Genomic DNA, 16,266 nt, shown 5'->3' with positions numbered 1-16,266 from the left:
TGGCTCTGTGACTTTAGTTTCCTTGTCTGTGAAGTAGGAATGATGATAATACCTACTCACAGGGCTGTTGTTAATGAAGCAGTGATTTAATAGAATAGTGCTTCGAAGAATTCCTGGTACATAGTGTATACTTCCGGGGACTAGTATTAATATTTTCTTTATTGGAGCTTTTTATTTTTCTTCAGTGTTCTGACGTTTTACTAAGTGTGACCCCATGCTAGGACACATCGTCATATCTGATATGTAATAGTGAAATACCTGAAGTGTCCTAGTGTGGGCCTTTTTACGTTTCCTGGACTTAACACTCAATATTGCATTCAGTCTGAAGGCCTCCCTTCTTCTCAGGGAAATTATTTGTTATATTTCTTTCAAATATATTTATTCTCTCTCTTTTGAGCTACTATCGATCAGAGGTTGGTTCCTAGATTGATTCTTTAAGTGTCTAATCTTTTCTTTCAATTTTTCATTTTGCCTTATAATAAAATTTGTTCCAAAAAATGGCCCCATTTTTATTTTCTAATCCTTCAATTAAGAAGATTTAAGGGGCACCTGGGTGGCTCAGATGGTTAAGCGTCTGCCTTCGGCTCAGGTCATGATCCCAGAGTCCTGGGATCGAGTCCCGCATCGGGCTCCCTGCTCCTTGGGAGCCTGCTTCTCCCTCTGCCTCTCTCTCTCTCTGTGTGTGTGTGTCTCTCATGAATAAATAAATAAAATCTTTAAAAAAAAAAAAGATTTTAAAAAAATTTTCTAAAGTAAGCTCTAGGCCCAACATGGGGCTTGAATTCATGACCCCAAGATCAAGAGTCACATGCTCCACCAACTGAGCCAGTCAGCCACCCCCAATTAAGAAGACTTTTTTTTTTAAGATTTTGTTTATTTATTTGACAGAGAGAGAGAGACAGTGAGAGACGGAACACAAGCAGGGGGGTGGGGTAGAGAGAAGCAGGCTTCCCGCTGAGCAGGGAGCCCCATGCGGGGCTCTGAGATCATGACCTGAACCGAAGGCAGACGCTTAATGACTGCTTAATGACGCTTAATGACCCAGGCACCCCCAAGAAGATTTTTAATTAAAATTATTCCATCTCCAAAAGCTCTGTTCTTTGATTTTTTATTTCATGGCATCCTTTTTAGATGCTCTACCTTTGTGAATTTCTTTTCTCTGAGGATACTAATTAGAGGGTATTGTTTGTTGTTGTTCTTTTCTGTCCCCTGAATTATTTCTGGTTTCTGTTTGTTGTGAATTATCTCTCTTTTGTGCTGAAGGCTTTCTTGATGATTCTTGCCTATTTGTTCACATTTTTTAAATGAGGGAATTGGATGTTTGATTAGAAGCTCTATGCGTGGGCAGGACTTGTCAAATAACAGACTTTGCTTTGTGGTGAGCAGGTGGGAACCTGGCCATGGTTGTGGGATCCTGAAATGCCAGCGTGTGGAGGACCTAAACTTGGGACATCACATATTCTCATTGCCCTAATTTTTCCCCAGAGTTTATTCAGTTTTTTAAAGAGAAAAATGCTATGTAATGTCATGTTATGTTTTAGATAGATCAATTGACTGATGGATCGGTCACCTCACAACTACCCAGGAAGGTAAATACAATTATCTCTGGATTCCAGAGGATTGAACTGAACCATAGAGAGACTAAATAAAGTGCCCCAGGTCACACAGCCAATGAAAAGTGACAGGAGAATTTAAACTCAGATCTCTCTAACTCCAAAAACGATATGCTCCTAATCACTATGATAAACTGTCCTGGATGATCCAGTAAAATGGGTACAAAGGCTTCCCCACCCAATCCTCACAGAAGGATCTTTGTTACTAGTCTTTTTATTTTTTTTAAGTAAACTCTACTCCAAACATGGGGCTTGAACTCACAACCCTGAGATGAAGAGTCACGTGCTCTACTGACTGAGCCAGCCAGGAGCCCCTGTATAGAAACTGTAGGGACCTAGTATTGAGAAGGTCGCTTTGCTTTTCGCCTTTATTTAGGTCTATTCTTCATCCTCAGAAGAAACAACCAGATTCCCTGGATATTAAGTTTGACTTTCTTGACACACATAAAACTCTTGGATTACCCTTTCAGGCCCTTTCCCACTAAAGGTCATTGCAAAGGGCATTGCACACAGGTATGTTTCTGAAGTCAAGAGACACTCTGTTGGAACTGTCACAGCATCCATATTGTGTGAGGATCAGTGACATAGCTATTTGATGCCTGGGCACAGCCTCTGCTGTTGACAGAAATGGAGGCTCTCTGCTGCGTGGGTCATTCTCCTCTTAACTTTTTTTTTTTTTAAAGATTTTATTTATTTATTTTTGAGAGAGAGAATGAGAGATAGAGAGCACGAGAGGGAAGAGGGTCAGAGGGAGAAGCAGACTCCCTGCTGAGCAGGGAGCCCGATGTGGGACTCGATCCCGGGACTCCAGGATCATGACCTGAGCCGAAGGCAGTCGCTTAACCAACTGAGCCACCCAGGCGCCTCCTCTTAACTTTTTAATGGCATCCAGGGTCACTGTGAGTTGAAGCTCTAAGTTCTCAGCCATTCTCCAATTCTGAGGTTGCTTAAAACATCTCTGCCTTAGAGCCCTTATTTGTGAAAAGAGAATATAAGAATCATTCCAGGTACTATTCAGGAATGACTGATGTCAGGTCATACCAAAAAGTCTTGGGATTGTTAATTGTGAAGCAAAGTGATCCAGTAACTCCCTGAATGACTTGAGTTGAATTTTATTAGTATAACTTGTCATTTGCTAGAAAGTCTGAATGCAGCAAAAATGAGAACATTCCCAATCAGAAAGTGGACAACTTCTCCCTAACACATCAGTTTTTATAGTTGTGAGATATCATATATTACATATATATTTTTTAAAAGATTTTATTTATTTATTTTATAGAGACACAGCAAGAGAGGGAACACAAGCAGGGGGAGTGGGAGAGGGAGAAGCAGGCCTCCTGCCAAGTGGAGAGCCCGATGCGGGGCTCAACCCCAGGACCCCAGGATCATGACCTGAGTCAAAGGCAGACGCTCAACGACTGAGCCACCCAGGCGCCCCTCATATATTATATATTATTTAAGACAGGACACATACATCCCCAACACACACCTCTTCAGAAATTGTTTTCTGACCTGTGGAAGAAGGAGGCCTTTGTACTCATAGGAAAATAAACTTTCTGGTACACATTTAAAAAGTGGTTCAAGGGTGCCTGGGTGGCTCAGTTGGTTAAGCGACTGCCTTCAGCTCAGGTCATGATCCCGGAGTCCCGGGATCGAGTCCCGCATCGGGCTCCCTGCTCAGCAGGGAGTCTGCTTCTCCCTCCGACCCTGCTCTCGCTCTCTCTCATTCTCTCTCTCAAATAAATAAATAAATAAAATCTTTAAAAAAAAATAAGTGGTTCAAGTATACATTTTCAATAACATTAAACAAGGTAAAATGTACATTTGAAAAGATATTTAAATGTGCATTCTTTTTTTTAAAGATTTTATTTATTTGAGAGAGAGAGAGAGAGCACAAGTGGGGTGGGGGGGCCAGAGCGAGAGGGAGGAGCAGGGAGCCCCACCCAGGACTCTATCCCAGGATCCTGAGATCATGACCTGAGCTGGAGGCAGATGCTTAACCAATTGAGCCACCCAGGTTACCCTTAAATGTGCATCCTGAAAACGAGGCAAGTGTAAACACCCTCCAAGGGGGTCTTGGATGATCCGTACCTCCTGGTATTCACACTCTCGGGTAACCTGTCCCCTCCCACATTCAATATGGCTGACCTGTGTATCCATTAGGATGTTGAGGGAATAATGGTGTGTGACTTCCAAAGCTAGGTCATAAAAGGTATTGTGGTTTCTACCTTGCTGTCTGTTGGATCTCTCACTCTGGGGAAAACCAGTTGCCTATCATGGGGACACCCAAACAGCCCTATGATGAGGTCCATGGGGTGAGGAACTGAGGCTTCCTACCAACAGCCATATGAATGAGCTTCTTGGAAGTGGATCCTCCAGCCCAGCCAGACTCAAATGATTGCAGACCCAGCTAACATTTTGATAACTTCATGAGAAAGGCCCCAAGCTAAAACTACCTAGCTGAGTCACACCCCAATTCTTAACCTATAGAAGCTGCAAGATAATAAGTGTTTATTGTTGTTTTAAAGCACTATGTTTGGGTGTTATTTGTAACATAGCAATAAATATTTAATACAGTGAGTCACAGTAAACAAGGCTAAAGAGATTCAGAGAGGTATTTGAAAATAAAAGGAATCCCAGTATTTATTCAGAAATTTTAACTTTTAGAACATACGACAAAGTTCTTTTGATTATGCAGAGCTGATTTCATTCATTTCTGGATGTACAGCCCCATCCCATTCACACCTACCTATTCATTAGACTGTAATTACACTTTCCCAGGGGCCACCGTTGATCACCATCACTGTAAGAACCCTTGGAGGTGGACACATTGAGAGAAAGGGGAAATTCCTCCTCCTCAGCAGCAAACCACAACAGAAAACAAGGTCCAAGACTTTCTAATCCAACAGTGGGCATTAGCCCAGACATCTTCCAGTTCACACCAGTGGGTCCAGGGTTACCAGCCCTGCATCCCACACCGCTTTCCAGGAAGGCGGTGTTGAAACAGGCTTGGGCTCTCTCACCAAGTCTTTTGAACTACAACTTGAAGTTTTGTAGGAAGCAAACTTGGCCGCCCTCTGGTGGCGTTACCAGGAATTACACCACCCAAACATTACTGGGCCCTCTAAGTACATTGGCCATACCGGGGTTTAATCTAGTGAAGTCCCTTTTCTATACATATGCTATGGATGCAGCAGCTGGGCAGTGTGATTTACAAAAATAAAAACTTTACCTACATCCTTTTTTTAACCTGTCGCAGATATTTTTCATTCTTTCCCACAGGCATGTATACCTTAGTGGTGCAACTAATGGGTTATGGTTATTGGTAGTACAAATTTTGATAAAATCATAGCAATCTCACCACCCCATCTAATTCCCCTGGCAAGTCTTGGAGAAGTTCTTGCAAAGTTGGTTAAATTTTTCTTGAGAGCTAGAATAACAATGACTGACTCAGCTGCTCTTATATTTTAAGTTTTGTTGGTTCCAGAAGACCCTGGGGCCAGAATTCAGATATTAACTATCAGTTTGTTTACCCTTCCCACTTTGCACCCCCACCGTGTCATCATTTTACCTACCTTTGCCTTTCTTTGGGTTAGGAAAGGGCAGGAATAGAGGAGGCAAAATAGTCACAAAAAGATACAAAAGGGTGATAGTAGATGTGTGTATGAAGAGCTTTCTATAAATCAAACTCTATGGTGATACACATGAACTTTGCACAGTAGTACCTACTATCTTCGGAAAGACTAAATTCATAAAACCTCAGGCTAACCATTTTGGCCACCTTAGAATGCCCACAGCATTAATAACAGAATTAGACTGAACTTAATGTACCAACAGCGTCATTTCCACTCATTCCCAAGGGAATGTTTTGTATCTTTCTGCAAAGACGTATCTAGAAGCAAAACTACTTCTCCCCCCTACCCTTAGTCATTAAGCATTTCAATAATGAGATGCAGCAGTATGCATGTACTTCTGTACCACCTGCCTTTTATTCTGCATTTTTATTAACACTTTATGTTGCTAAGCAATGAGCCGAGTCTGGGCTCTTCTCAATGAGGCTAGACAAATGTCTGCTTAGTCCTGGTTAGGAAGGAAAGTTCACCAGAGCAGAAATATACTCTTCATGGGTTCTGACCGGCCGTTTCTTTCCTTGGACCGCTCCCGATGCGGCCACGCTGACCCTTCACCCCGCGGAGTCCCAGCCGCGCAGCAGGCGCCCCCACCAGGCGACATCTCCCACCCGTGGTCGCACCGAGAGGCCAGACGCAAGGCCCTTTGGTTTCACTCTCCCAAGCTAAGGCGAGCAGCCGCTCGGCCCATTCGATCGCTGCAATCGCGATGTCCCGCGCTGTGTCATCAGGAAATGCCGCTTCTCGTCACAGTTCCTGGAAAACGGGACTGGGGGGTGGGGGGGCGGGGGAGGAGATGGGTCATGCGGATGAGTTGCTGGGGGTTTGTTGTTTAATTTGGGCAAGTTCGAGTGCATTCTGCTAGGAAAAGGCAGATCGGGAAAGGCTGGAAAGATGAGGCGCCTCCAGAGCGGCAGTCGCCTGCCACCGCGCGGAGCGAGCTGCTGTCCCCGGGGACTCCTGCCGCGTCCCCGTCCCCGGCGGCCTCGCACTCCCGGCCTTCCAGGGCGAGGCGAGCCCGGCGCCGAGCCGTCTCATCTCCCGAGGAAAGCCCGATCCCTCTGGGCCCCTGCTCCCGGAGCCGGTCCCTGTGCTCTCCACGGCGGGCACAGGTGGCACGGCCAGGGGTCCCGGGGCGGGGAGGGCGGCCACGCGCCGGGGACTCCTGGACGCCCCGGGCCGCAACAGAGGCCCGCGGGGGGCCGCGGGTCGTGGGTGTCTGGCCATCTCTGAGGGGCGCCCAGCCATCTCCGGTACACACAAGTCCTCTCTAGGGCCGCGGGTGTGCTTCTGAACAGTAGTCTTTGATTTTTCCCTAGGATGATCTGCAGGGGGGTCCAAACCACAAGTCACTCCAAAAAGTCTGTGTGTCCGCTGAATGTTTCCAGAAGATTTGGCACTGCACCAAAAGCAGACAGGTAAACACCTTTACATATCACTATAATAATGGTTATTTTCCCCACAAAGGTCTTGAAATGTGTCCCTCCTAGGGGCAAGCACCTGAGGGCAAGCAAACATATAATGTATTATTTGTTTCAGGGGACAGGTCTGTGGTTCATCAGTCTTAGACAATTCACAGCACTCACCATAGCGCATACCCTCCCCAATGTCCATCACGCAGCCACCCCATCCCCCCACCCCCCTCCACTCCAGCAACCCTCAGTTTGTTTCCTGAGATTTAGTCTCTTATGTCTCCCTCTCTGGTTTCATCTTGTTTCATTTTTTCCTCTCTTCCCCTATGATCTTCTGCCTTGTTTCTTAAATTCCACATATCAGTGAGATCATATGATACTTTCTCTGATTGACTTGTTTCACTTAGCATAATCCTCTCTGGTTCCATCCACGTCGTTGCAAATGACAAGATTTCTTTTTTGATGGCTGTGTAATATTCCATTGCATATATACACCACATCTTCTTTATCCATTCATCGGTCGATGGACATCTGGGCTCTTTCCATAGTTTGGCTATTGTAGACATTGCTGCTCTGAACATCAAGGTGCACGTACCCCTTTGGATCCCTACACCTGTATCTTTGGGGTAAATCCCCACTAGTGCAATTGCTGGGTCATAGGATAGCTCTATTTTCAACTTTTTGAGGAACCTCCATACTGTTTTCCAGAGTGGCTGCACCAGCTTGCATTCCCACCAACAGTGTAGGAGGGTTCCCCTTTCTCCACATCCTCACCAACATCTGTTGTTTCCTGACTTGTTAATTTTAGCCATTCTGACGGGTATGAGGTGGTATCTCATTGAGGTTTTGATTTGGATTTCCTTGATGCCGACTGATGTTGAGCATTTTATCATGTGTCTATTGGCCATTTGTATGTCTTCTTTGGAGAAATGTCTGTTCATGTCTTCTGCCCATTTCTTGATTGGATTATTTGTTCTTTGTGTGTTAAAAATATTATTTTGGGAAGAGGTTCATAGGCTTCACCAGACTGTCACAGAGGGCCACAAGAAAAAAAAAAAAAAGGCCAAAAACCCATGATTTAGAATAAAAAAATAAATTTAAAATATTCTAATTTTTAAAAGCTGACAGGGGTGCCTGGGTGGCTCAGTTGGTTAAGCATCTGACTCTTGATTTTGGCTGAGGTCATGATCTCAGCGTTGTAGGATCGAGCCCCACCTCAGGCTCCATGTGGGCTCCAGTCTCAGTAGAGTCTTCTTGAGATTCTTTCTCTCCCTCTGCCTTCCCCCCACTCTTGTGCATGCTCTATAAATAAATAAATAAATAAATAAATAAATAAATAACATGTTTTTAAAAATAAAAAATTAAAAGGCTGACAGATATTCAGAAAAATAATATATTTTTATTAATTGCCTGTCAATTTCAGTATTTTCCCAGTATACATTTTGCAATAAATATATATATTGCCCCAAAAATGTATTTTTTATTGGCTACCTCTTCATTCTTCAGATATTTACCAAAATATATGGGCCATTTGATTACTCTTGGAAAAAAAGCAAAAGATCTGTCAGTGCTGGACTCTTATCCCACTACTGGTACAAGATGGCTTTATAACATAATTTCATAAAGAGTTTTATTCATCTAAGGAGTAGATGACTTTTCCATAGACTAGCTTTTGGCTCCATTCATTTTGTACCTTGTTTCTTTTCCACCACCTACGTATTCTAATGTTGGTCACTCAAAGGTTATAGCGTATCACCTCTGACTTTTCATCTTTAAGTCACACATCACAATTCCAGGTGAATTGTGCAGTGAGTGGTAGAAGAATTTCTGGAAGTTATTCCTATGCCAGCATCCTGTATGTATGTACCCCCAAGTCAGCTTCCCTCTACTGTACTTGGATTCCAAAAATGTCTATAGGCACTCCAGTGCCACCCAACTTTAGAAGGAGACAGAAAGGAAATCAAAGTGGAAAGAGACAGCAGTCTTAACTGATTACAGATACAGTATCTTATTTTTGCAAATTTTATAAAAACAGTTGGACCTTGGGGGGCGCCTGGCTGGCTCAGTTGGTAGAGCTTGTGAATCTTGGTCTCAGTGTTGTAAGTTCAAGCCCCATGTTGGGTACAGAGATTACTTAAAATCTTTAAAAAAAAAAAAAACCAACAAACAAAAACATGTGGGCCTTGGAAGGAGCCTATGCAAGAGAAGACTCCTAGATTTTCTTGACAAATCAGAAGACCTGATAATATTGGGCCCTCGTGCCCTGGGGACCACAGTCCACTGGAGCTAGGTGATAAAAACGCTTTTCAACCAGGCACATGCTCTCCATTTTGCCAGAGTCTCTCTGCAGCCTGCTCTCCTCAGACCTATGATCCATCAGTACCTGCAGCTGTCTGAATTGGCAGCCATGTCCAGCATCACACCTGAGTACGGCCTGCTTACCTCTAGCTAGAGGACAGGCCTTAATGGGGCCTCTCAAGGAAGGTTGTCCAGCCCTGACTGGGATTAGAATTGGTAGAAGAGATGAACCAAAATAATTAATCCACCAAAAACATCTGTCTTGATTCAAGTTGGAGAAGAACCCAGAATTCTCCATTACAATTGAACACAATATGCTGAGTGTTTGGAAACAGCAGTTTCATCAATGCTCTTTGGGGTGCACAGGGGGTGCAATGATATGTTTTGACTGAGGAGGATGAGGGGGCACTCTGGGAAACTGACATTGATCTGGATCTTTCAAGATGGGGGGGTTTGACCAAGTAGAGGATGGAGAAGGAAGCATTCCTGGAGATAAACAGAAGGGGATGGATGCAGGAAGGTGGAGGGTATGTGGGGGGCTGGCTGGAGTTCAGTGAGGGAGAAGCTAGAGAAGGTAGGGGCCGAAGTGGTAAAAGGCTGGGTTGAGGAAGGTGAACATTTCATGTCAGCTACAGGAAACCATCAAGGGCTAAAATGTTAATGATGTATCATTTGTTAATGTGGTAACCTACTGGGAAGGCTTACATTTTTTTTTAAATCCATATTCTTTTTTTTCTTGAGATTTTATTCATTAATTCGTCCGAGAGAGAGACCATAAGCAGGGGGAGGGGGAGAGGGAGAGGGAAAAGCAGACTCCCTGCTGAGCAGGGAGCCTGATGAGGGACTTGATCCCAGAACCCTGAGACCATGACCTGAGCCAAAGGCAGACACTCAACCAACTGAGCCACCCAGGAGTCCCAAGGCTTACATTTTTATAAAGGTCTTTTGGAGCCCCCAAAATTTGACCCAAAGGCAGTCTTTTTTTTTTTTTTGATTATGGAAATTTCAATAATATAATGAACCTTCCTGTACCCATTATCCAGCCTCAGGAATCATCAACTCATTGCCAATCTGGTTTCATTATTATCACCATCCACTTCTCCCTTGCTCTGTAATGTTCTCTAAAAGAGTAAGACTCAAAAAAAAAAAAAATCCCATAATATCATCAATGTCATAATTTTTTCTTTTATAATTTATTTCTATCAGGACCCAAATAAGGTCCATAATTTGCAATGAGCTGATCTGTTCTTTTAGTCTCTTAATCTATAGTTTGCCTCTTTCTTTTTTCTTTTGATTTATTTGTTTAAAAAGAAACCCAGTTATGTGTTCTTTAGAGTCTCCCCTCTCTACCACCACCACCACCACCAGTCAGGATTTGGGGGATGGCATCACCGTAATGGAGTTTACTCCTCTGTCCCTGGAGTGGTGGTACTTTGGTAGTTGCTTGACAACTAGATTCAGGTTTGATCTTTTTGACAAGACCATTTCGTAGCTGGTATTGTGTCTTTCCATCAGGAGGCACTTAATGCCCGGTTGTCTCTTTTTTTGTGATCTTAGCAACTGTTGATACTCAATTCCTAGATAGGAGTGGATATTTAATGATGGAATTTCAGATCTGCAAGCAGGTCAATTGGAGGAGGGCTATTTTGGGGTACAGAGAACCAGGATATCTTGCCATCCTTGGAATAACACCTCACATCACATAAGGTAGACAAGTTCTGAGTCTGTTTTCAAATAAGGTTTTTGCAAAGGAGCTACTGTAACCACCATTAGCTTTCTTCTCTCCAAGTAATTATCTATTCCCTTTTCTCAAACACTATATACACTGGCCTTTCCCTGCTTTACAAATTATGTTCCTTAATTCAACAGATATTTACTGAGTGCCTACCCTATGCAAAGAACTGAACAGGCCCTGTGGGGGTGGGGAGCGTCCAAACTGGACCCTGCCATCAAGGACACTTAGGATTTAGTAGAGGAGACAAGCTCTAAGATGAAAAGAATGGTGTAGCTCTGTGGGCTTTCCAAGGGGGAAAAGTCACCTCTAATCGAGAAGAATAAAGAGGCCTTTGTGGAGTTAGTGCTTGAACCCAGCTAAGGTAGATGGAATGATCTGGAAAGGGCTGTTGCAGGCCATAGGATTAACCTGAAGAAAGTTTTGGAGGCAGATCTTAGAACACGTCTGAGAAAAAGAAAGTAGTTCAGTTTGGCTCCAAGGTGGGTAGGAGGAATGGCAGGAAATTGAAATAGTGAGAAAAGTGGGTGTGGAGTTCAACATTGACCTATGGTACAGCCCAGCCATTCCACGCCTAGGTATTTATCCAAGAGAAATGAAACATATGTCCACTTACAGGCTAATACACAAATGTTCACAGTAGGCTTATTCACAGTAACCCCAAACTAGAAACACCAGTAGGATCCAAATGGAGCATCACACTGCAATATAAAGGAAAAAATTACTGATATCTCCACAGTGTGGATGAATCTCAGAATCATTACAATGAATGAAAGGAAAATGCAAAACGAATCTCTAGTGACAGAAGCAGTGTGAATTTAGCCCTAGAACTGGGTTCACAGAGTCACAAGGAATCTCTGAGGTAACAGAGACACTTTGTATCGTGATTGTGGTGGTGGTTTCAAAGGTATACACATCCGTCAAAATTAATCAAATTGTACACTTGAAAAGGATACCATTGCTTGTGTATAAAGTATACCTCAATAAAATTTGGTGTTTTAAAAAAGGTACATTTGGGACACACCGTGGAGGTTTTTGAAAGACAGGCTAAAGAGTGTTATAAGATTTTGAAAAGAAAGGGTGAAACGCTTGGATCGCTATGTTCAGAATTCAAAACCAGGTCACATTCAGGCCAGGACTGCCTCAAGCAGTTACTCAACCTGTGGTCCACAGCCTGGGGCAGAAACTGAGAGTTGATAAAAGATAAACCGAGGCATATTAAAAAAATTTTGGAGTCTATTTGAGAAGAAATGACTTGACTTGGGCACTGCCAAACCAGAAGTGGTTGGGAGCATTCCACCAACAGGAGCTCAGGGAAAGACTTTTCTGTGGGAAGGTGGAAATGAAGCAAGGAAATTATTTGATTGGCTGTAGCTTGGGTGATTACGCGCTCTGGGAAAGCCTAGGTGGCTGTTTGTGATTGTTTGGCCTTAAGGTTTTGATTTCCTAGCCTTGAGGCATTGACAGGTGGTAGGTTTCGCTTTGCTTACGTCTGCTAAGGTATTAGAGCCACTTCGGTCTACTGGCCTCATTGTTTAGTTAATTTAAAAGGATGTAGAAACTTGTAATTAATAAATAAATAAATAAATAAATAAATAAGGATTTAGAAACTTGTAAAGGCAATTTAACAGAATAATTTTGTTTGTTGTATATAAAATATAATCTAAAAATCTAATAAACAAGAGTTTAGAACTGTAGTATGTATGTTTTGGGTTTTTTTTTCTGTGATATGTGGTTCATAATAAGAAATAGGTGTTTTTAAAAAGTGGGGGGAGTGCACCTGGCTGGCTCGGTTGGAAGAGCATGTGACTTGATCTCTTGACTCTTGTTCGAGCCCCATGTTGGGTGTAGAGATTAGTTAAATAAATAAACCTTTAAAAAAATAGATATTTTTGTCTTTATATCCTGGGTTCCCAGCACTTAGCACTTTATTTTTTTTTAAAGATTTTATTTATTTATTTGAGAGAGAGAGAATGAGAGATAGAGAGCACGAGAGGGAAGAGGGTCAGAGGGAGAAGCAGACTCCCTGCTGAGCAGGGAGCCCGACGTGGGACTCGATCCTGGGACTCCAGGATCATGGCCTGAGCCGAAGGCAGTCGCTTAACCAACTGAGCCACCCAGGCGCCCAGCACTTTTAAACCTTTAAAATTTCCTAAGCGATAAGAGCTATAAGGGCTTCTTTTGTTCCCAGCTCCTGAAATAGCTCCCAAAGATAAAAGTGAAATGTGTGTTTTTTGTATTCCTAACAAGTTCCTTTCAACCACATCTGATTTATGTTAATGGAGTGATTTTTGGAAAGTCCCGCCTTAAAGGGGCTGGTTGCCAGGGGAACCAATCACATGAATAAAGGGTTGGAACTTTCAGTTCCATACCCCATGGGAGGGGCGAAGCAGTGGCGGTGGAGTTCAGTTACCAATGGTCAATGATTTAGTCAATGAGGCTTATGTAATGAAGCCTCCAGGTTCGGAGAGCTTCTGGGTTGGGAACACATCTACATGCTGGGAGGGTGACGAGCTTCGAGAGGGTACGGGAGCTCTGTACTCCCTCCCCATACCTTGCCCTCTGCATCTCTTCCATCTGGCTGTTCCTGAGTCCTAGCCATTCCTGGCAAACTGGTCATCTAATAAGTAAAATGTTTTCCTGAGGTCCGTGAGCCGCTCTAGCAAATTAATCCAACTTGAGGAGGGGGTATGGGAATCTCCAATTTCTAGAAGCACAGGTAACCTGGACTTGTGACTGGCATCTGAAGTGGGGAGGTGGGTGCAGTCCAGTAGGACTGATTCCTTCACCTGTGGAATCTGATGCTGTCACCAGGTAGAGAGTGTCAGAATCGAGTTAAATTGTAGGACACACGGCTGGTGTGACAGAATTGCTTGGTGATTGGAAAAACCTGCACACATCTGGTGACTAGATGTGTCAGAAGTGAAGAGTATATAAAGCGACACACAAGAGTGTTTTTCCTTTAGATTTCCTAGTTCACTTTTCTAGTAAGTCATGTTTATTGTGGTTTACAAAAGTTGCCAGTCCACAACAGATTGAAATTTAAAGTAAATCATCCATTTACTACAGATAGTTTGGGCAGAACTGCACCAGAGTCAGAACAATACCGAGGCAAGATTTTTCTCTGACAGTTTCGGTCGGTTAGATTATCGGAAAAAAGTGAGCAGACACGCGCACTAATTAAAAGTTGGCTATTAAGAAACTCGTGGTTTGCCCAGGCATGGGGTTGCGGACAGTGTGAGCAGCCACGGTAAGGCGGATTTAAAGTGGCGATTTAATAACAGCACTATTTGTTCCAGACTTCTAGAGCGCTCCCAGAACCTTGTACCATATTCAGATTTAAATCCAGGCTGCTATTAAATAAATGAAGAACAAAATAATGGGGGGAGGGGCAAGGGGAAATGGAAGCTTTCTTCTTACGCTAACCTTCTATAACCTGGGAGCTTATAGCTACTTTCCCATTTTTAAATGAAGTTACTGATACATAAGGGAAATGTTACAAAGAATTCTAAGAAAGAAAAGGAAAAGTCTAATATTACCAGACACTGCAGGGAAATGTCACTGTGTGATAACTCCCATATGGGGTGGGTGACAGATTTGGGCTTCGTGCCTAACAACATACCATGCTGTTACAGAATAACATACAGCCTCCTTCTGGGCCTCCCCGCCTAACACAGCGGTATACAGCCCTACTGTGACAGGGCGGACACGTCGAGAAATAGGAATAGAGACATATTCTGAGGGCAAAAAGGCTATCAGTAAAAACAAACCAAAAATGGTCTTTTAAATGTAGGGAGCAGGTTACCTACTTGGGGAATCATGATTATTCCTCAGGTCTCCAGTTTGCCAGGGCCCAGGCTCACTACTCCATGGGGGGCAGCCAAGCAAACTCTTAAGATTGGGACTCAGGTTAAATGAAACAAATTATATAAAAATGTCTTTCAATCTATAAAACATGGTACAAATATGAGGGAAGTATTCTGATTTTCCCTAACCGGAGAAGCTTCTGTGTGCACTTTTTCTATGACAACTCTCCCCCGTGTTCCTTGCAGACCCTCAACATACAGCCACATGCTAAGAAGGTGGGCTCTTCACCTTCAAGTCATGAAATAGAAGCAGAGAGGAGCTGACATGAGCTGCAGTCATGCCTTGGCCTCCTCACCTTGTACATGAACTGGCCCCCTTGGTGGCAGCAATAGCTGTGTGGTGCCCAGGTTACACTGAACATCACCCTCGAGAAGCAGGCCCCAGAGACCCAACATCTAACAGGAAATCCAGAAAGTAAGGCCTGAGAAGATGGAAGGAAAACACCTAAGTGTGTGTATGTGTATATACACATGTCAAGAAACTTTCCAAGAAACAAAAACCATGTTTCCAAGTTGAAATGACTCACCAAGTGTCTCACAGGAAATGTTTAAAGACATAATACCAAAGAACAGCATTATGAACTATTAGAACATCAGGAGCAAAGAAGATTCTAAAAACTTCCAGAAAGGAAAAAAAACAAAACAAAACCATGTCACCATGAAAGAACTGACAATTAGAATAGCAAACTTCTCAATAGCAACAGTGGAAGCTAGAAGAGAGTGGGTTTTTGGACAATGTCTAAATTTGACAAATAATTATTCCTAACCTAGAAGTCCATACTTAGCCAAATTATCAATCATGTGCAAAAGGAGAATAAGGATATTTTATACAAGCAAAATCTCAAAAAAAATTTAACTTCTCAGTAAGCTATGAGAGAGCTGCTTCACCAAGACGGAAAGGACATTCGGGATTTAGGTAAGTGGTGAAGGGGAATTCCAGACTGAGTGGGGGAGAAGCTCCATTTGACCAGAGGGCAGCAAGATGGTGAAGGCCTCCATGAGGAAGCTCTTTAAGAAAATAGAAAGTTAGTCCAATAGATTCCTGGAACACTTCAAGTTTTTTAAAAAAATTTACATTTTGCAATGTTGTAATTTATAATAAGACATATATATTTAGTCTTTGTCCCTATTTCTGGCAGAGATCCTAAAACCTTTGGGATTTCCTGTGATAAGAGCAATAAAAGGTGTCTTTTGCTTTGAGGTGACTTTTGGAAAGCCTCAAAGGATGGAGGCTGATTGCCAGCGGAGCCAAAGGTGTGATTAAAGGGTTGGAACTTTCAGTCTTACTCCACTCCTTTCTGGAGGGGAGAGCTGGAGATTGAGTCCAACCAGTCACCAATGGCCAATGATTTAATCAAGCACGCCTAGGAATTGAAGTCTCTGTAAAAATTCAAAAGGATAGCGTTCAGAGAGCTTCTGGGTTGGGAACACATCTACATGCTCGGAGGGTGACAAGCTTCGAGAGGGTACGGGAGCTCTGTACTCTCTCCCCATACCTTTCCCTCTGCATCTCTTCCATCTGGCTGTTCCTGAGTCCTAGCTGTTCATGGTAAACTGGTCATTTAATAAGTAAAATGTTTTCCTGAGGTCCATGAGCCGCTCTAGGAAATTAATCCAACTTGAGGAGGGGGTGCGGGAATCTCCAATTTCTAGAAGCACAGGTAACCTGGACTTATGATTGGCACCTAAGTGGGGAGGAGGGGGCAGTCCAGTAGG

The sequence above is a fragment of the Eumetopias jubatus genome, unplaced genomic scaffold, assembly GCF_037043125.1.
Source record: "Eumetopias jubatus isolate StellerSeaLion01/CBP00866 unplaced genomic scaffold, mEumJub1_p1.0 scaffold_3, whole genome shotgun sequence".
In the NCBI taxonomy this organism is placed as follows: domain Eukaryota; kingdom Metazoa; phylum Chordata; class Mammalia; order Carnivora; family Otariidae; genus Eumetopias; species Eumetopias jubatus.
This window is presented reverse-complemented; position numbering follows the sequence as displayed.